This window comes from Canis lupus, chromosome 8, assembly GCF_011100685.1.
Source record: "Canis lupus familiaris isolate Mischka breed German Shepherd chromosome 8, alternate assembly UU_Cfam_GSD_1.0, whole genome shotgun sequence".
In the NCBI taxonomy this organism is placed as follows: Eukaryota; Metazoa; Chordata; class Mammalia; order Carnivora; family Canidae; genus Canis; species Canis lupus.
In genome coordinates this window covers 35,908,391-35,926,008 of record NC_049229.1, presented here as the reverse complement: position 1 = coordinate 35,926,008, position 17,618 = coordinate 35,908,391, and the positions used below count along the sequence as shown (strand labels likewise).

Below are 17,618 nucleotides of genomic sequence, written 5' to 3'. Positions count from 1 at the left end.
AAACTTATGGGATTACTTTTTTTTTACTCAGTATAATTCTCTGAAGAGTTATCCAAGTTGTTCTATCAATAGTTTTGCTTTTTTGGTAAATAGTTTGTTCTTTTTTTAAAAATTGCTGAATAATATTTCATGCCATGGATTTAAAACTGTTCACCCCCTGAAGGATGTCTACATTATTTCTGGGTTTTGGCTATTAGAAATAAAGCTGCTATAAGCTTTTATGCACAGGTTTTCTGTAAGTGTAAGTTTTTATATCTCTGTAATAATGCTCAGGAGTACAATTTCTGGGTAGTATAGTAGTTATATGATTACCTTTTAAAATAAACTGCCAAACTGTTTTCCAGAGTGGCTATATCATTTTACATTCCCACCAACAATGCATGAGTGATCTGATTTTTCCAAATTTTTGCCAGCACTTGATGTTGTCACACTTTCTTTCTCTTTTTTATTTTTTCCACCTTTTTTGAGTTACAATTAACAAATTAAATTGTTTATATTTAAGGTGTACAGTGTGATGATTTAATATATATACATTGTGAAACGATTATGACAATCAAGTTAATTCACACATCTATCATTTCACATAGTTATTATTTTTTGTGGGTGGTGAGAACACTTAAGATTTACTCTCTTAGCAAATTTCAAGTATGCAATACAATATTATTAACTATAGTCACCATTCTGTACAATAGATTTCCAGAACTTATTCATTTTATAATCCAAACTTTGTACCCTTTGACCAACATTTCCCCATTTCCTCCACCTCAAACCCTGGCAACCACCTTTCTACTCTCTGGCTCCATGAGATTGACTTTTTTTGGATTCTGAAATATAAGCAAGAATATACAGTATTTGTCTTTTTGTGTTTGGCTTATTTTACTTTGAAAATTGTGCTACACATTCATCCATATTGATGCAAATGGCAGGATTGCTTTCATTTTTGTGGCTGAATAATAGTCTTGTGTGTGTGTGTGTGTGTGTGTGTGTATGTGTGTATAACATCTTCATTATCCATTCATCAGTTGATAGACCTTTAGGTCTTTTCCTATGTCTTGGCTATTGTGAATATTACTATGATAAACACGGGAGTGCAGATATCTGTTCGAGATATTGATTTCATTTCCTTTGGGTATATACCTAAAAGTAGAATTATAGGATCATATGGACATTTTTAATTTTTGAGGAACCTCCAAACTGTTTTCCACAGTGGCTGCAGCAATTTACATTCATGAACAGTGCACAAAGGCTCCCTTTTCTCTACATCCTCACCAATACTTGTTATCCTTTGATAAGAGCCATCCTAAGAAGCATGAGGCATGAGGTAATATCTCATAGTGGTTTTGATTTGTATTTTCCTGATGATTAGTGATGCTGAGCACTAATCTCATGTACCTTTTACTGAAACTTGATGTCAGTTTGCTAACTTGATAAATTATTCAGGTATGTTAAATGAAAGGAAAGAGGAAGATCTAGGGTCTTCCTTCTAAATCCCTCATCTCCTGCATGGTAATGCATAGATGGCATCTGAAGATCTGAAGATAATGCTTCCATCTTTATTATTCCATAAAAAGGATGATTGTAGGGATGGAATTTCATAGGAAGGAAGGGAAACACCTTGGCAGGCTAGGGTGACAGCTTTTTGGTAGGCATGGCCTTTAGTGCAGTAACTATCAAGCAACTCAGTGGACTGCAGCTTACTTCATTTACACACTGATCTGGTTGAAAGGCTCATGTTCAAAGGCATTGAGGAAGTGTTCACCTGAAAAGAAAGACATTATTTGACAATGACATCTGATCTCTCTCACACACTGTGTTACAGTCAATGTTGTAAAGTTCTTTTGATTGCCAGTAACAGAAAATAACTTGGAATAGCTTAGCCAAAGAGGAAAGCAAACAAAAAACAAAACAAAACAAAACAAAAAACCACACACGCACATACAAAAACCCCTCAAACAAACAGATTATGAAATTCAAGAAGTTGATCATTAAATAAGGTTTCAGGAAAGGAAATGACCGGAAGTTAGAAGGCTGTCAGACCCAGGCCACTATTCCCACTTGCTGTGTCTCTCTGTTTACATCCTTTTTTTTTTTTTTAAATAAAGATTTTATGTATTTATTTGAGAGAGGGAGAAAGCAAAAGCATGAGTGAGGGATAGAGGGGAGGAGCAGACTTCCCACTGAGCAGGGAGGCATCCCCATCCCCACCCCCAGGGGCTCAATCCCAGGACCCTGGGATCACCACCTGAGCCAAAGGCAGCCTCTTTTTTATTTTTCTTAAAGATTTTATTTATTCATGAGAGAAAGAATGAGGCAGAGACATAGGCAGAGGGAGAAGCAGGCTCCACGCAGGGAGCCTGATGTGGGATTTGATCCCAGGACTCCAGGATCACTCCCTGGGCTGAAGGTGGTGCTAAACCGCTGAGTCATCCGGGCTGCCCATGAAGGCAGCGTCTTAACGCATTAACCCACCCAGGTGGCCCTCTGTTTACATTCTTAAGAGAGAGATTGTGATTGGCTATCTCGGGTCAGGTGTCCATTCCTCATTCAATCAGGCCTGGTGGAGAGGACAGGCCATTTACTACAAATGTAGGGGGAGGGGCAGTTCTCACTGAAGAGGACTTCAGTTGCATGTGGGAAGATATCCCGAAAGTTAGTGTCTAATAAGTATGAGAAATGGATGAAGGATGTGTGTGTATGTGTATTTACACATGTACATGCAAACGTACAAATACATATACTTATGTGTATGTATTTAAATGTGAATTTCATATTAACACTAGCTAGTGTTAATAACACCAACACTAGTATTAGTGAACACTAACATAAAAAAGAATCTGTAGATCAAACATTGAAATAATAATATGTGAAATCTTCATGAAGGCAGGAACCTTGCTATCATGTTTACTTCTTTTTGCAGAAACCTGGAAATATACCTCATATCTGATTCAAAAGTTGTTGAATTTATGAAAATTCATAAATAATGATAAAAATAAAATGACACTAAGTATCATTTAAAATGGAACAATGAGCCTTGTGAATTTCTTGATAAGATGCACTTTGAAGTACACAGCTCTCCTGATAAAATATTCTTGCCAAAAACTTGAAACTGAGTCTAATCAAGGTTTTAGAATTAACTTGCAGTCTATAGGGAGCAGAGGGAGAAAGGAACAGGTTAAATCATACGTCAAGGAATCAGATATATCCAGAATATGAGCCATTATACAGGACAATTGACCTGGTTTCTGCAGTAAGTCAATGACATGGGGGGAAATGAGAGATTTGAGACATAATAACTAAATGAATGTGCAGACCTTGTTTAGAACATGATTCAAACACACCAATGATAAAAAGATTTTTGAGACAATTGTGGAAATTTGATCACAGACTGGATGTTAGATGATACCAAAGAATTATTGTTAATTTTGTTGAATATAAAAATGGCCTTATGGTTATGTAAGAAAGTGTTCATATTTTTTAGAGATGCATATTGAAACGTGAGGGGAAAACGATATATCCTCTTAGATTTATTTAAAGTGGTTCAACAAATAAAAACAGAAACAAAAAGGAATAGATGACATAATGGCAAATGTTTGCCATTCTTGAGTGTGGGTGATATGCATATGGAGGGTTATTGTCTATTCTGTTCTTATGCGTTTGAAATTTTACATTAGAAAGGAAATAGAGAATAGAGCATATTTTCAGCTTTTTAAAAAATACTGGGTCATAGGTATGTTTAAGTTTTGTCATTAGAATATCTAAATTTATGTGGAGAAATACTTCTTTTGGGACAAGAAAAAATGGTGGAAAGTGCACTGTCTTAAAAGTCAGACAAAGGTGGTTTGAATCTCACCTGCACTCCAAAGTCCTGAGAAGGGAGAAACATGGCGAGGGCAAGGATGGCAAGAGTAGAGTTATGGCTGCTTTAAAACATCTTTGTGTGCATGTTTGGGGGTGGGGATGGTGTTGGTGTGCTTGAGGCTGACTGTGTCAAGTTTAGAACAAGCATATACTTTCTCTGCCTTTTTGTCTTGTTTTTGGCTAAAATTATGCCATCAGTCATAATGACTGTCTTGTCAACAAATTATCTCAAAAAATTGTTGGAAAGTTGTCATTTCTGGAGATTATGTCCTGGAAGCAAGTCTACTACCCTTTCTCTCTCTCTAGTGAGAGGGAGTGTGGTGTGAATTGAAGTTGGTGAGGTAGGTAGAAATCAGATCATGCAGGGCATTGTAGACTGTCCTAAGGAGTTTCGTCCTGATCCCAAGAGCAACAGGGAGAAATCTGAGGATTTTTAAACAGGATATGACTGTGACAAGATTGGTTTTGTATTCTGAAATGATAACTCTGGCTAAAGTGTGAAGAACAGATTGGAAGGGGCCAGAGTGGATGTACAAAAAAAGTGAATGTTCGGAGGCCAATGCTGTTGTCCATTTGGGAGGTAGTGGGTTGCGGTGGTAGTGGTGGTGGAGACAGAAGAGAGTAGATATTTTGAGAGACACTGGGGAGGTAAAATGGACAGGACTTGGTGACATATTGAATATGGGAGAGTAAGAAGATGATGTCAAACATAATACGTTTCTGAGTGGTAGAACTAGACGGATGGTGGATTAATTCATTTGGGAATCCCTGGAAGAGGACCAAGTTTTGAGGAGTGAAAGAAATAATGATTTTGGTTTGGGGCACATTGAGTTTGAGTTTAGGGTAACTTTGAAACATTTAAGTAGTGATGTTAAGAGTGCAGTTTGTATTAAAGTCTGGAGCTCCATGAGGCATGAGTGTACATTTATTAGTTTGATACAAAAAGGTAGTTCACCTTTGGATTTTTCTATATAATTGTGTTACTGGTGCAGCAAATGCAAACATTTCACAGCTGTAATACCTGTGAGGAGCAAAGACTCATATAAACCAAAGTTTTGTTTTATTTGCTTCACAAATGAGCAGGTTCATTTTTATGGGAAAGCAGTTAACTTTCCCTGGCTTTTTATTTTTTATTGCAAATACTGAGGGATTCTGGCAGTAGCTGAGATTTTTTTTTGAGCCAAGTACGCCTTAATTTTCTCCTATAATTATGGTTTTCTCTTTTACACGATGCATCTTTGCCAGTTACTAGTTAGATCAACTTTCCATTGAATGGGACTGATCTGGAATTAGAATATAGCAATTTCTAAGCAATTAGAATATAGCAATTTCTATACACACCTCTCCACCCCTTTAGAAAAAACCACTAGAGAACTGTTAACATTATCTGAAGAGTCAGATCTCAAGTATATGTTAGGTGTAGAACAGAATGAGGCAAGCTGGTGGGGAGGGAATGGTTGTAGTGGAGGGGATGCTATTTCTAATCTTATTTTAAGCTAAACTCCTTCAGAGCTTTTGGTAAACTCAGACATACTCTGAAGTCAGTTGTCCAATTTGGGGATAGTTTTGCTTAACCTCCCAGAGAATGTTTTGATTAATGCTATATATATATATTTTTTTTTTTTTGAGAGGGGGTACAGAAAGAGAAGGAGAGAGAGAGTCTTAAGGAGACCCCATACCCAGTGCAGAGCCTGACTCAGGACTTAATCTCACAACCCTGAGATTATGACCAGAGCTGAAATCAAGAGTTGGATGCTGGGCAGCCTGGGTGGCTCAGCGGTTTAGCGCTGCCTTCAACCCAGGGCCTGATCCTGGAGACCCAGGATTGAGTCCCATGTTGGGCTCCCTGCGTGGAGCCTGCTTCTCCCTCTGCCTGTGTCTCTGCCTCTCTCTCTCTCTCTCTCTCTGTGTGTCTCTCATAAATAAATAAAATCTTAAAAAAAAAAAGAGTTGGATGCTTAACCGACTGAGCCATCCATGAGCCTCTCATAATGCTATATTTTTAACTAGAAAAGGAAGACAAGTTGATGGTGTGCTAGTGGGTCCTTGGATACCACTTGGAGAGTTTAGCCCCTTTCCCTTGCTACACCTATTTATTTACTTCTAGGTTTTCCTAATTGTCTTCTAGTTTTATAGACCAGTCTATGGTTTGGTAAGTAGATAAAAATATTCCAAATAATATCTTTGATTTATCAAATTCCTTACTCTTGATTGATGTCCCATGTGTGATTTCACTAGAATTTATACAATATTTCTGTCAGGGAGTTAGAGAAGGATAGGTGCTATTATTCCCATTTTTTTGAAAAACACCAACTCACAGAGTTAATGTCAGAACCAGGGCTGGAACACAAGTGTTTTGATTTCTATTTTAACAAGAGAAAAAGAAAAAAAAAAAAAAAAAAAGGAAGACGAAGGATAAAAGGAGGAGGTAGGAGAAAAGGCAGGACATAAAAAGGAAAATGAATTTATTTATTCCTTTAAGAAAAGTTTTTTTTGCATATGGAAAAAACCCAAATGTCTACCAACTGATGAATGGTTAAAGATGTTATATGTATATAGAATGGAATATTACTCAGCCATCAAAAGAATGAAATCTTGCCATTTGCAACAATGTGGTTGGAGTGAGAGAGTATTATGTCAAGTGAAATAAGTCCATCAGAGAAAGGCAAATACTGTATGATTTTACTCATATGTGGAATTTAAGAAACAAAATAGAGGAACATAGGGGGAAAAAAAAGAGAAGCAAACCAGGAAACAGACTCTTAATTATAGAGAACAAACTGAGGGTTCCTGGAGGGGAGGTGAGTGGAGGAATGGGTTAAATGTCATGAGTATTAAGGAGGGCACTTGTGATGAGCACTGGGTATTGTATGTAAGTGATGAGTCACTAAATGCTATACCAGAAACTAATATTACATTCTATGTTAACTAACTGTAATTTAAATAAAAATTTGGAGAAGGAAAGAAAAAAATAAACATATATAGAAGCATTAAAAGGAAAAAAGAAGAAATAAGGTCTTCCACATTAGAAAAGCATAAAGGAGAGAAGTAATGAAGACCTACAGTGCACCCTATAGGAATATTACAAATGGTATAGGGTGCAAAATCTGAGGTACATCATGGGTGTTGTAGCCAGAACTGCTGGTCCAATTGCTAGCTCTTAATTATTAACTATATATATTTCCCAACTTCTTATCTGAGACCTTGAGTCCTCTTCTATAAAATACAGATAATAATACATACTTGGAATGGTTACTACAAAGATCAGTCATAAAATTGTTACACCACATGGTATATAGCAGCAACTAATTTTTTAAAAAGATTTATTTATTTATTTGAGAGAGAAGGGCAGAGGGAGAATCTCTAGCAGACCCTCTGCTGAGCACGGAGCCCCACTCAGGGCTGAATGTGGGGCTTGATTCCATAACCCATGAGATCATGACCTGAGCCGAAACCAAGAGTCTGATGCTAAACCGACTGAAGCACCCAGGAGCCCCAGCAACTAAGTAGTTAATAGCCATCACCATCGTCATTGTCATCATTATGTGAGAGTGGAAATCCAAGGTTCAAAAATGCTGTTAAGTAATTTTCCCAAAATCTCACAGAGAATTAATTGGGATTAAAACCCAGGGCTTAGGGATCCCTGGGTGGCGCAGCGGTTTGGCGCCTGCCTTTGGCCCAGGGCGCGATCCTGGAGACCCCGGATCGAATCCCACATCAGGCTCCCGGTGCATGGAGCCTGCTTCTCCCTCTGCCTATGTCTCTGCCTCTCTCTCTCTCTCTCTGTGACTATCATAAATAAATAAAAATTAAAAAAAATAAATAAATAAAACCCAGGGCTTGTTGGCTTATTTTGATAGTTTATTTTGAACTAAACATCCTTTTATAAAATGGTATGGAGAAAAATCTGGAGAAAAAAGAGCTTTTTTTTTTTTTTTTTTTTTTTTTTTTTTAACTCCTCAGCATCCCCATTCCTGAGAATACAATGAAGTATGATGCATGGTTACATGACAGGAGCTAAAACTCAAGGGTGCAGATAGACTCATAAATATTACAGTACAGGGGAAGAAGTAAAGAAGGGCCATGGAAGATGTATCGCATAAAATAAATTATAACACAAAGTAATTTTTGGAAATGGTCTCAACTTCTTTTTTTTTTTAAAGATTTATTTATTCATGATAGAGAGAGAGAAAGAGAGAGGCAGAGACACAGGCAGAGGGAGAAGCAGCCTCCATGCCGGGAGCCCGACGCGGGACTCGATCCTGGGTCTCCAGGATCGCGTCCTGGGCCAAAGACAGGCGCCAAACCGCTGCACCACCCAGGGATCCCCCTGGTCTCAACTTCTTAATCTAAATATACCTTCTCATTTGTCTTGAAGTGGATTTGTTTGTCATGTATTATATGATATTATTTTTCATTCATACACTTTTTGCCTTCTCACTATTTTGCCCACATTTTGACATAAGATTTCTTGATTTTTTTAAATGTGTATCCTTTCTGAGCCACATTTTGCCCACTAAAGTCGTTGTAAACTCCTATTTTCAATCTTATGCCCCAGAATTACCAGTTTGGAGCAGGGGAGGACTGCAGGAAATTTTCGAATCCTACTTTCTGAGCTCTCCTTGTATCACGTTGGCAAACCTTGATGGAACATCATGTCATCTTCCTGGACTTCCAGACACTGTCCATTTTCCCCATTACAACCCGCTCAATCCGGGATAACTAATAGACTAGATGCTATACCCTATGCTTATGTAGTTTTCAAAAAATATTATTTCAGAATATCTTGTTACAGCATTAAAAAGTAGTAACCAGGCAGGGTCCTGGGAGGGAAAACTGGAGGAAGATTGTCAAAGGTACAAATGTTCAGTTATGAGATAAATAAGCTCTAAGGATGTAATACACAACATGATGACTATTGCTGTATGATATACGGGAGAGTTGTTAAGAGAGTAAATCCTAATAGTTCTCATCAGAAGGAGAAAACTATTTTTCTTTTATCCTTTATTGTCTTTTTATCTATATGAGAAGATACATGTTAGCTAAACCTATTTTAATCATTTCATGGTCTATAAATCATACTATCTTCTTGTATTCCTTAGACTTATACAGTATTATACATTGATTATTTCTCAATAAAATTGGAAAAAAGTAGAATTGTTTGGCTTAAGTGCAGGAAAGTTATGGTAACTGATGTGACTCATTTAATAAAATGTAATCAACCCTTTCTATCTTAAAGCATCATGCTACTTTGTGTTTGTATGTGTATATGAGAATCATCAAGAAACAAGCTACTCCTCTACCATTCACCTTGTCCTCTGTGAGCCCCCCGAGTTATACTCTTCACTCCAGTTTGGTAGAAGAGGAAGCTGTGACTAGTTTTGCTTTTTGAGTCATGTAGACCTCAAGTGACTTAAATTTTCATCCTCACTAATTTCTTTTGCAAAATGTCCTCACATGGCAGGTGTGGGCAGAGAAATTATGGTGGAACTGCCTCCTCTTGCAAAGCCAAGTGGAGTGCTCTGTCACAACAAGCGCACCTTCTCTTTTCCTCTCGTTTTCATAAATGCCCAGGTGCATAAACAAATGTTCTTGGACTATCTGTGGCTGGTTCAAAGTTGTGATAATTTCTACATTTTCTATGTTTGAGGTCTTTTCTGGTCTTTATCCCTAAATTCTGTTATCTGGCCTACCAAGGAAAGATGCTTATTCTGGATAAAGAAAAATTAGGCTCCGCATAGTGAAATCAGTGATCACTTAAATGGTTTGGCCTTGATTCACAAGATAAGAATTGTGAATCTTGGTTATGGTCTGTCAGTTGCTCTGAAAACTTCGGTACAAATTAATGATGACCTTTGTAGTATTTTGCATTGAAAACAGCAGAGTAATACACATTTTATTCTACAGAGTAGTTCCAGCTGGTGCTGACTGGAGCCACCTGACTCTTAAACAGTGTTTATTGAAAGGTCATCTTACATCATTGCTTTATTGTCCAAGGTTAATTGCCAATTTGCTTTTAAGTATTATGCAAAAGCTTTGGCTCAGTTGTAGAAAACTTAGTCTTGGAGAATTTGACTCTCTTAGGGATGAATAATTAATGTCCTGTGAAGTCACATGCGTGAAAGAGAATTCTAAAGTTGATCATGACCGTTCTTCCTTCTCCTGACTGTATCCTATTTTTTTTTAATTCCTCAAAAGCACTCTATGTTTAAAAAGAAATAAGAATTTAAAAGCAAATATGCTGAGAAAGTACTCACAGAACATAGGATAGACAAATAATTGCCACTTATGTTATATAAATTTATAAGAAAATTGTGGGACGCCTGGGTGGCTCAGTGGTTGAGCGTCTGCCTTTTGGCTCAGGGCGTGATCTCATAATCCGGGATCAAGTCCTGCATCGGGGTCCCTGCATGGAGCCTGCTTCTCCCTCTGTCTGTGTCTGTCTGTCTGTCTCTCTGTGTCTCTCATGAAAAAATAAATAAAATCTTAAAAAAAAAGAAAATTGTTAAGAATAGGTTAAGTGAATGAAGAAAGGATATAAACAAACATTCTACAAAAGAGAGAGTTCAATTAACAGGGAAAATTGGTCAGTCTCACTAGTGTCATAGGTATACAATTAACAGATGCTTTTATTTTGCCTGGCCAAATTAGTACTGGGAAGATTATAATACTGCTAAGAGTATGGTGAGATAGGTACAGTCTCACATAATTTCTGGATGCACAAATTAATAAGACTGTTTTGCAAAGTAAGTTGGAAAACGGCACGAGGCTTCTTAAAAGTACTCACACTTCATTTTCAGTGAATATATACCTCTAGGAATCTATTCTAAGGGCATAATATTACATAAAACATATAGTGCATAAATATACTAATCTAAAGCAAAGTATTAGAACCACAACAGACATATTCAACAATAGGAAAAGAGTCAATAAACTCTGTGTACTGTTGACCATTGAACAGGGATTTGAACTGTGCTGTTTCACTTACACAGATATATACTTTTTTTTTTACTGTACAGTGCTGTAAATGTGTCTTCTCTTCCCTATGGTTTTCTTCATAACATTTTCTTTAGTTTACTTTATTGTGAGAAAACAGTATAAAATATGTATAACATACAAAATATGTGTTAATTGAGCGTTTATGTTATCAGTATGGCTTACCATCAATATACCTGTCCTGCAAAAGACACAGTCAAGAGAATGAGAAGAAAAGCCATAGACCAGAAGAAAATATTTGCAAGAGACACATGTAATAAAGAACGGTTATCCAAAATATATGAAGAGCTCTTGAAACTCAACAATAAGAAAAAAATCCCACTTGATTAAAAATGGACTAGGGGCACCTGGGTGGCTCAGTTGGTTAAGTGTCTGACTTCAGTTCAGGTCATGATCCCAGGTTCCAGGGATGGAGCCCCGTATCTCTCTCTGCTCCTCCCACTGCTTGTGCTTTTTTTTTCTCTCTCTCTCTCTCAAATAAATAAGTAAAATCTAAAAAAAAAAAAAAAAAAAAAAAAAAAAAAAAAAAAAAATGGGCCAAAGATCTAAACATCTTACAAAAGAATAGATACAGATGGCAAATAAACATATGAAAAAATGTTCAATATCTTATGTCACTAGAGAATTGTAAATAAAACAGCAATGAGGTACAACTGCATACCTATTAACATGGCTCAAATCTAATACCTGACAACACTAAATGCTAGTGAGGATCAGGAGCAATAGGAACTTTCATATTTTACTGGTGGGACTCCAAAGTGCTACAGCTACTTTGGAATACAATTGGCACTTTCTTACAAAACTAAGCGGATTCTTACTATATGATCCAGCAATTGAACTTGGGTATTTCCCCAAAGGAAATGAAAACTTACATGCACCAAATGAATCTGCACATGGATGTTTATAGTGACTTTTTTTCATGATTGCCTAACATAGTCCAATTTCACTCTTTTGCTGGTGGATTATCTAGTTTTTCTAGCACCATTTATTGAAGAGACTATACTTTCCCCATTGAGTATTCTTGGTTCCTTTGTCAAAGTATCAGTTGACTGTATATGTCTGGGTTTATTTTTGGGCTCTTGATTCTGTTCCCTTGGTCGATGTGTCTGCACTATGGTATGCTAGTCCCATACTGTTTTGATTACTACATCTTGGTGTACAGTTTGAAATCAGGAAGTGTGATGTTTCCAGCTTGGTTCTTTCTCAAGGTTGCATGGGCTACTTGGGGTCTTTTGTGGTTCCATACAAATTTTACAATTGTTTTTTTCTATTTAATTTAATTTTTTTCTATTCAACAGGTTGCCTTTTCATATTTTGATTTTTAAAAGCTGGAAGAAACTTTTTATGTCGTCCTAGGAAGCTCTCATACTTTTTATAAGTTTCACCTCCAGGAACTCTACCAGTTTTTTAGTTTTTTTTTGTTTTTTTTTTTTTTTTTTTTTTTTGTTTTTTTTTAAATTTTTTTTTTAATTTTATTTATTTATGATAGTCACATAGAGAGAGAGAGAGAGGCAGAGACATAGGCAGAGGGAGAAGCAGGCTCCATGCACCGGGAGCCTGACGTGGGATTCGATCCGGGGTCTCCAGGATCGCGCCCTGGGCCAAAGGCAGGCGCCAAACCGCTGCGCCACCCAGGGATCCCTACCAGTTTTTTAGTGAAGAGCCAAGAAAAACCTTCATGTTTCTGCTAGGGGGAGGAGAAAGCAATCATTTTGAAATACATCTAGTGTATTCCCCTTAACAAAGGCATACTTAGCAACAGAAAAGATTACTGGAGCTTTATCTGAAGTGTGAGAAGGAAAATTACCCAATTCCAGCCTCTTCTAGCCTATCTCACCTATGAGGAAAAATAAGATCATAGCCCAGAAATCCAGGGCCACCAGAAGACTGAGACAAACATCCCTTACTTTATATTTGGAGACTTGAACATCCTTCTTTCAGTAATTGGTAGATCAAGCAGGCAGAAAATCAGTAAGGATATAGCTGAACTGAATAGCACCACCAATCATCTTGATCCAATACTGACACAAAGTACTGCATTCAACAATAGCAGAATACACATTCTTTTCAAGTTTACACAGAACATCCATCAAAATAGACCATATTCTCTACCAGAAAACACACCTGAGCAAACTTAGAGGAATAGGAAACATAAAAGTATATTAGTGTGTTCCTCACACCACAACAGAATTAAACGAGAAATAAAAAACAGAAAGCTAGAAAATTCCAAAATATGTGGAGAATAAGCAACACACTACTAAATAATCCATGTGTCAAAGAAGTCTTAAGAAAGTAAAAGCTTTATTGTTTTGTCTTTCACATTTAGGTTTGCAATCCATCTCAAATCAACTTTATGTGTGATGTGAGGCAGGGATCAAGTTCTGCTCTTTTTCATATGAGTATCTGTCAAGCACACACAAGGCAAGGTAAGACTAAGACCTGGTTGACTTAGTCATAAAGATACAACAAGCCACTTCTAGATTCAAGTAGTTTTTACTGTACAGACAGTGAAAGAATAAAAGCTTCCCACATACCGAGGACGCATCTTGTCCCACACACCAAGGACAACACTAAAACAGAGGCTAGATGACTGCATTGAAGTTTGTGGGATACCCTGTTATGGAGGAGCCAATTCTAAACTGAAGCCAAGTGGTTTTATATTCTGTGGCATTGTTCTTAGGAGGATGGAGCAGAAAGCCTTGAATGTCATCAGAACTCAGGAGGCAGTGAGAAACTGTTTCACAACAGCTTTCAGGGGATATAGGGAGGCAAATAGGATGTGGCTTTGGAGTGGCTCCTCACAGGCCTTTATGCTCCCAGGCCCTGGATCACAAGTTATCCTGCCAACACTCAAATTAGATGTGGTTCAAGCATTTTCCTGCATGGCCCATTTAGACACATAAAGGTTACCAGGGCACCCTGAAGTAGCCATCTCTCTACAACTTCCAAATGATCCAGCATTTCAATCAAAAAGATCATCCTTTGCCCCACTGTAGTAAAGTGGCAAGAAATGATTATTTATTCATTAATTGAAGTGACAGATTTGAGAAAGTTAGAATTAGAAACCATGTAAACATTTAAGAACTATATTAAATGCTTGATTTTTTAAATGAGGCATAATGATTTTAGGAAAGCATAATTTTTAGAATCACATATATCTGAATTTGAAGCCCAGAGTTGATTACTGACTGGCCATGTAATAATCAGTGAGATCTCAGAACCTTTAACTTCTTATCTATAACATGGAAATAATACCTATTTCTCACTGTTATTAAATGAGGTAATATATGTCAGTGGTATCTAGCAAGATGCAATTTATAGAAGAGATATTCAGAATATGTGCAAAAGTGATAATTGGGATGCATTTTATCTAGGATTGATGATTCTTTTGGGTCGTCAGTTTTCTTAAGTGCATAGACAAATCTTTTATAGCAAAAGAGAACTTCAAGTACTTGTCAAGGAATATAACCTGAAACTCTGCTGCCTAACTTATCAAATATCTTATAAAATAATGTTTATAGGGTATTTCCTGGAGAGTATTCAAGCCATCCATTCCTCTATGTCTTAGGTCAAGCTGCCTGGGAAACAGGCTCAGATGGAAATTTGTGTGCAGGACATTTACTGAAGAATATTCCCAGGATCAACATGAGGAGGGAGTAGGAAACAGGAATAAGAAGAGAAGCTTAGCTGTGAGTCAATTTCTTCTTCCTGCATTAATGAGATTAACAGAATTGCAGAATAGGAGAGTGTGATTTTGGTCCCACTCATTCAATAGTTTATTCAACAAATATTTATTGAGTACTTGCAATGCACTTTATATTAGATTCTGGCAATGGTGAACAAGATTGACTTGGTCCCTGACATGATGAGTTTATAATCTCATAATGGGAGAAAGAGATTTAGGGATGCCTGGGTGACTCAGCAGTTAAGCCTCTGCCTTCGGCTCAGCACGTGATCCTGGAGTCCTGGGATCGAGTTCCACATCGGGCTCCCTGCATGGAACCTGCTTCTCCCTCTGCCTATGTCTCTGCCCCTCTCTCTGTGCCTCTCATGAATAAATAAATAAAATCTTTTTTTAAAAAAGAAAGATTTAAACAATTAATTGCAATACAGTAGTTAATTCCTATGATTTTTTTTAACTAGATAAGCTAATTCTAAAGTTACTAGTTAAAATGTAAGTCTAGTTAAAGTATGAGAAAATGAGAGTAATGGGTAATAGTAGGGGGAAACTAGCCCCAATATATGCTTAAAACATATTATAAAACGACATTTATTAACTCTGTTAGTACTTCTGAAGGGATTGATCAGTGGAGCAAAAGCAAGAACCCAGAAATCAATCCAAATAAGTAGAAGGATGGCTTATTTGATGAATGAATTGCTTTAAGGCAATTGGTTGGTTATTTGAAAAAAAAAATCTCTGAAATAAATTTCACTTTAAAAACATTTTATTTATTTATTTGGCAGAGAGAGAGCGAGAGAGCCAGAGAGCCAAAGAGCACAAGCAGGGGGAATAGCAGAGGGAGAGGGAGAAGCAGGCCTCCGGTTGAGCAGGGAACCCATTGTGGAGCTCCATCTCAGGACCCTGGGATCATGACCTGAGCTGAAGGCAGACGCTTAACTGACTGAGCCACCCAGGCACCCCTCTCTTTTTTTCCTTTGCTTGTTCGTTTTGTTCCTTCAATTCTACATGTGAGGGAAACCATACTGTATTTTTCTTTCCATGACTTATTTCCCTTAGCATTGTACTCTCTACCTCCATCCATATTGCTACAAGTGGCAATATTTCATTCCTTTTACGGCTGAGTAATATTCCATTGTATATCTATATCACCTCCTTATCCATTTTCATCAGTCAATGGACACTTAGACTCTTTCCACAATTTGGCTATTGTAGATAATGCTGCTGTAAATATTGGGTGCATGTGTCTCTTTGGATTAGTTTTTGTATTCTTTGGTTAAATACCTAGTAGTACAATTGCCGGACCATAGAGTAGTTCTATTTTTAACTTTTTGAAGAAACTCCCTACTGTTTATCAGAATGACTGCACCAGTTTGCCTTCCCATCAACAGTACAAGAGAATTTCCCTTTCTCCACATCTTTGCCAACATTTCTTGTTTCTTGTGTGTGCTTTTTTTTTTAATTTAAGATTTTATTTATTTATTCATGAGAGACACACAGAGAGAGGCAGAGACACAAGCAGAGGGAGAAGCAGGCTCCATGCAGGGAGCCCGACGTGGGATTTGATTCCGGGTCTCCAGGATCAAGCCCTGGGCTGAAGGCGGCGCCAAACCGCTGGGCCACTGGGGCTGCCCATGTTTCTTGTGTTTTTTACTTTAGTCATTCTGATAGGTGTGAAGTAATATCTCATTGTAGTATGTATGTATGTATGTATGTATTTATTTATATTTATTTATTTATTCATGAGAGACACAGAGAGAGGGAGAGGCAGAGACACAGGCAGAGGGAGGAGCAGGCTCCATGCAGGGAGCCCAACGTGGGACTCGATCCTGGGGCTCCAAGATTACACCTTGGGCCAAAGGCGGTACCAAACCGCTGAGCTACCCAGGCTGCCCTCATTGTAGTTTTAAATTGCATTTCCCTAACAATCAGTGATATTGAGCAACTTTTCATGTGTCTGTTGGCCATCTGTATGTCTTCTTTGGAAAAATGTCTATTCATATCTTCTGCCTATTTAAATTGGATTGTTTTTGGGGTGTTGAGTTTTATAAGTTTTTTATATATTTTGGATAGTAACCCTTTATCAGCTATGTCATTAGCAAATATCTTCTCCCATTCTGTAGATTGTTTTTTTGTTTTGTTGATTATTTCCTCCAGTGTGCAGAGCTTTTTATTTTGATGAAGTCCTAATAGTTTATTTTTGCTTTTATTTTCCCTAGACTCAGGAGACATATCTAGAAAGATTTTGCTACTGCTGCTGTCAAAGAAGTTACTGTGTTCTATTCTGGATTTCTATAGTTTCAGGTCTCACATGTAGGTCTTTAATTCATTTTGTATTTATTTTGTGTATGGTGTGAGAAAGTGGTCCAGTTTCACTCTTTTGCATGTGGCTGTCCAGCTTTCCCCACACCATTTGTTGAACAGATTGTCTTTTTCCCACTGGATATCCTTTCCTGCATTGTCAAAGATTAATTGGCCATATAACTGTGGGTTCATTTCTGGGCTTTCTATTCTGTCCTATTGATCCATGTGTCTATTTTTGTGTCAGTCATACTGTTTTGATTACTATAGGTTTGCAATATAACTAGAAGTCCTGAATTGTGATGTCTCCAGTTTTGCTTTTCTTTTTCAAGGTTGCTTTGGCTATTTGGTTTTTTTGTAGTTCCATTAAAATTTTAGGATTGTTTGTTCTAGCTCTGTGAAAAAATGCTGTTGGTATTTTGATAAGGATTGCATTAAATGTGTAGATTGCTTTGGGTGGTACAGTTCATCAGGGATATTGGCCTGTTTTCTTGTTCTCTTTTTAGTGGTGTCTTTATCTGGTTTTGGTATTAGGGTAATGCTGTCCTCATAGAATGAATTTAGAAATTTTCCTCCTTTTCTTTCTTTCTTTTTTTTTTTTTGTAATAGTTTGAGAAGAATAGATATTAACTCTTCTTTAAATGTTTGGTAGAAAAAAAAAATGTTTGGTAGAATTTGCCTGTGAAGCCATTTTGTACTGGACTTTTGTTTGTTGGGAGTTTGTTGATTACTGATTCAATTACTTTGTTGGTTGTTGGTCTGTTCAGTTTGGGTAATTTATATG

General features: G+C 37.2%; 1 long non-coding RNA gene across 1 annotated transcript in view; it reads right to left on the bottom strand.

The window, feature by feature from the left end:
* Positions 1-1,533: 1,533 nt before the first annotated feature.
* The window catches only part of LOC102152993, a 69,108-nt gene continuing 53,023 nt past the window's right edge, over positions 1,534-17,618 (bottom strand). Inside the window, exon 4 of the long non-coding RNA XR_005363355.1 lies at positions 1,534-1,759. This is a non-coding gene — a long non-coding RNA (uncharacterized LOC102152993). The remainder of the gene's footprint in view (positions 1,760-17,618) is intronic.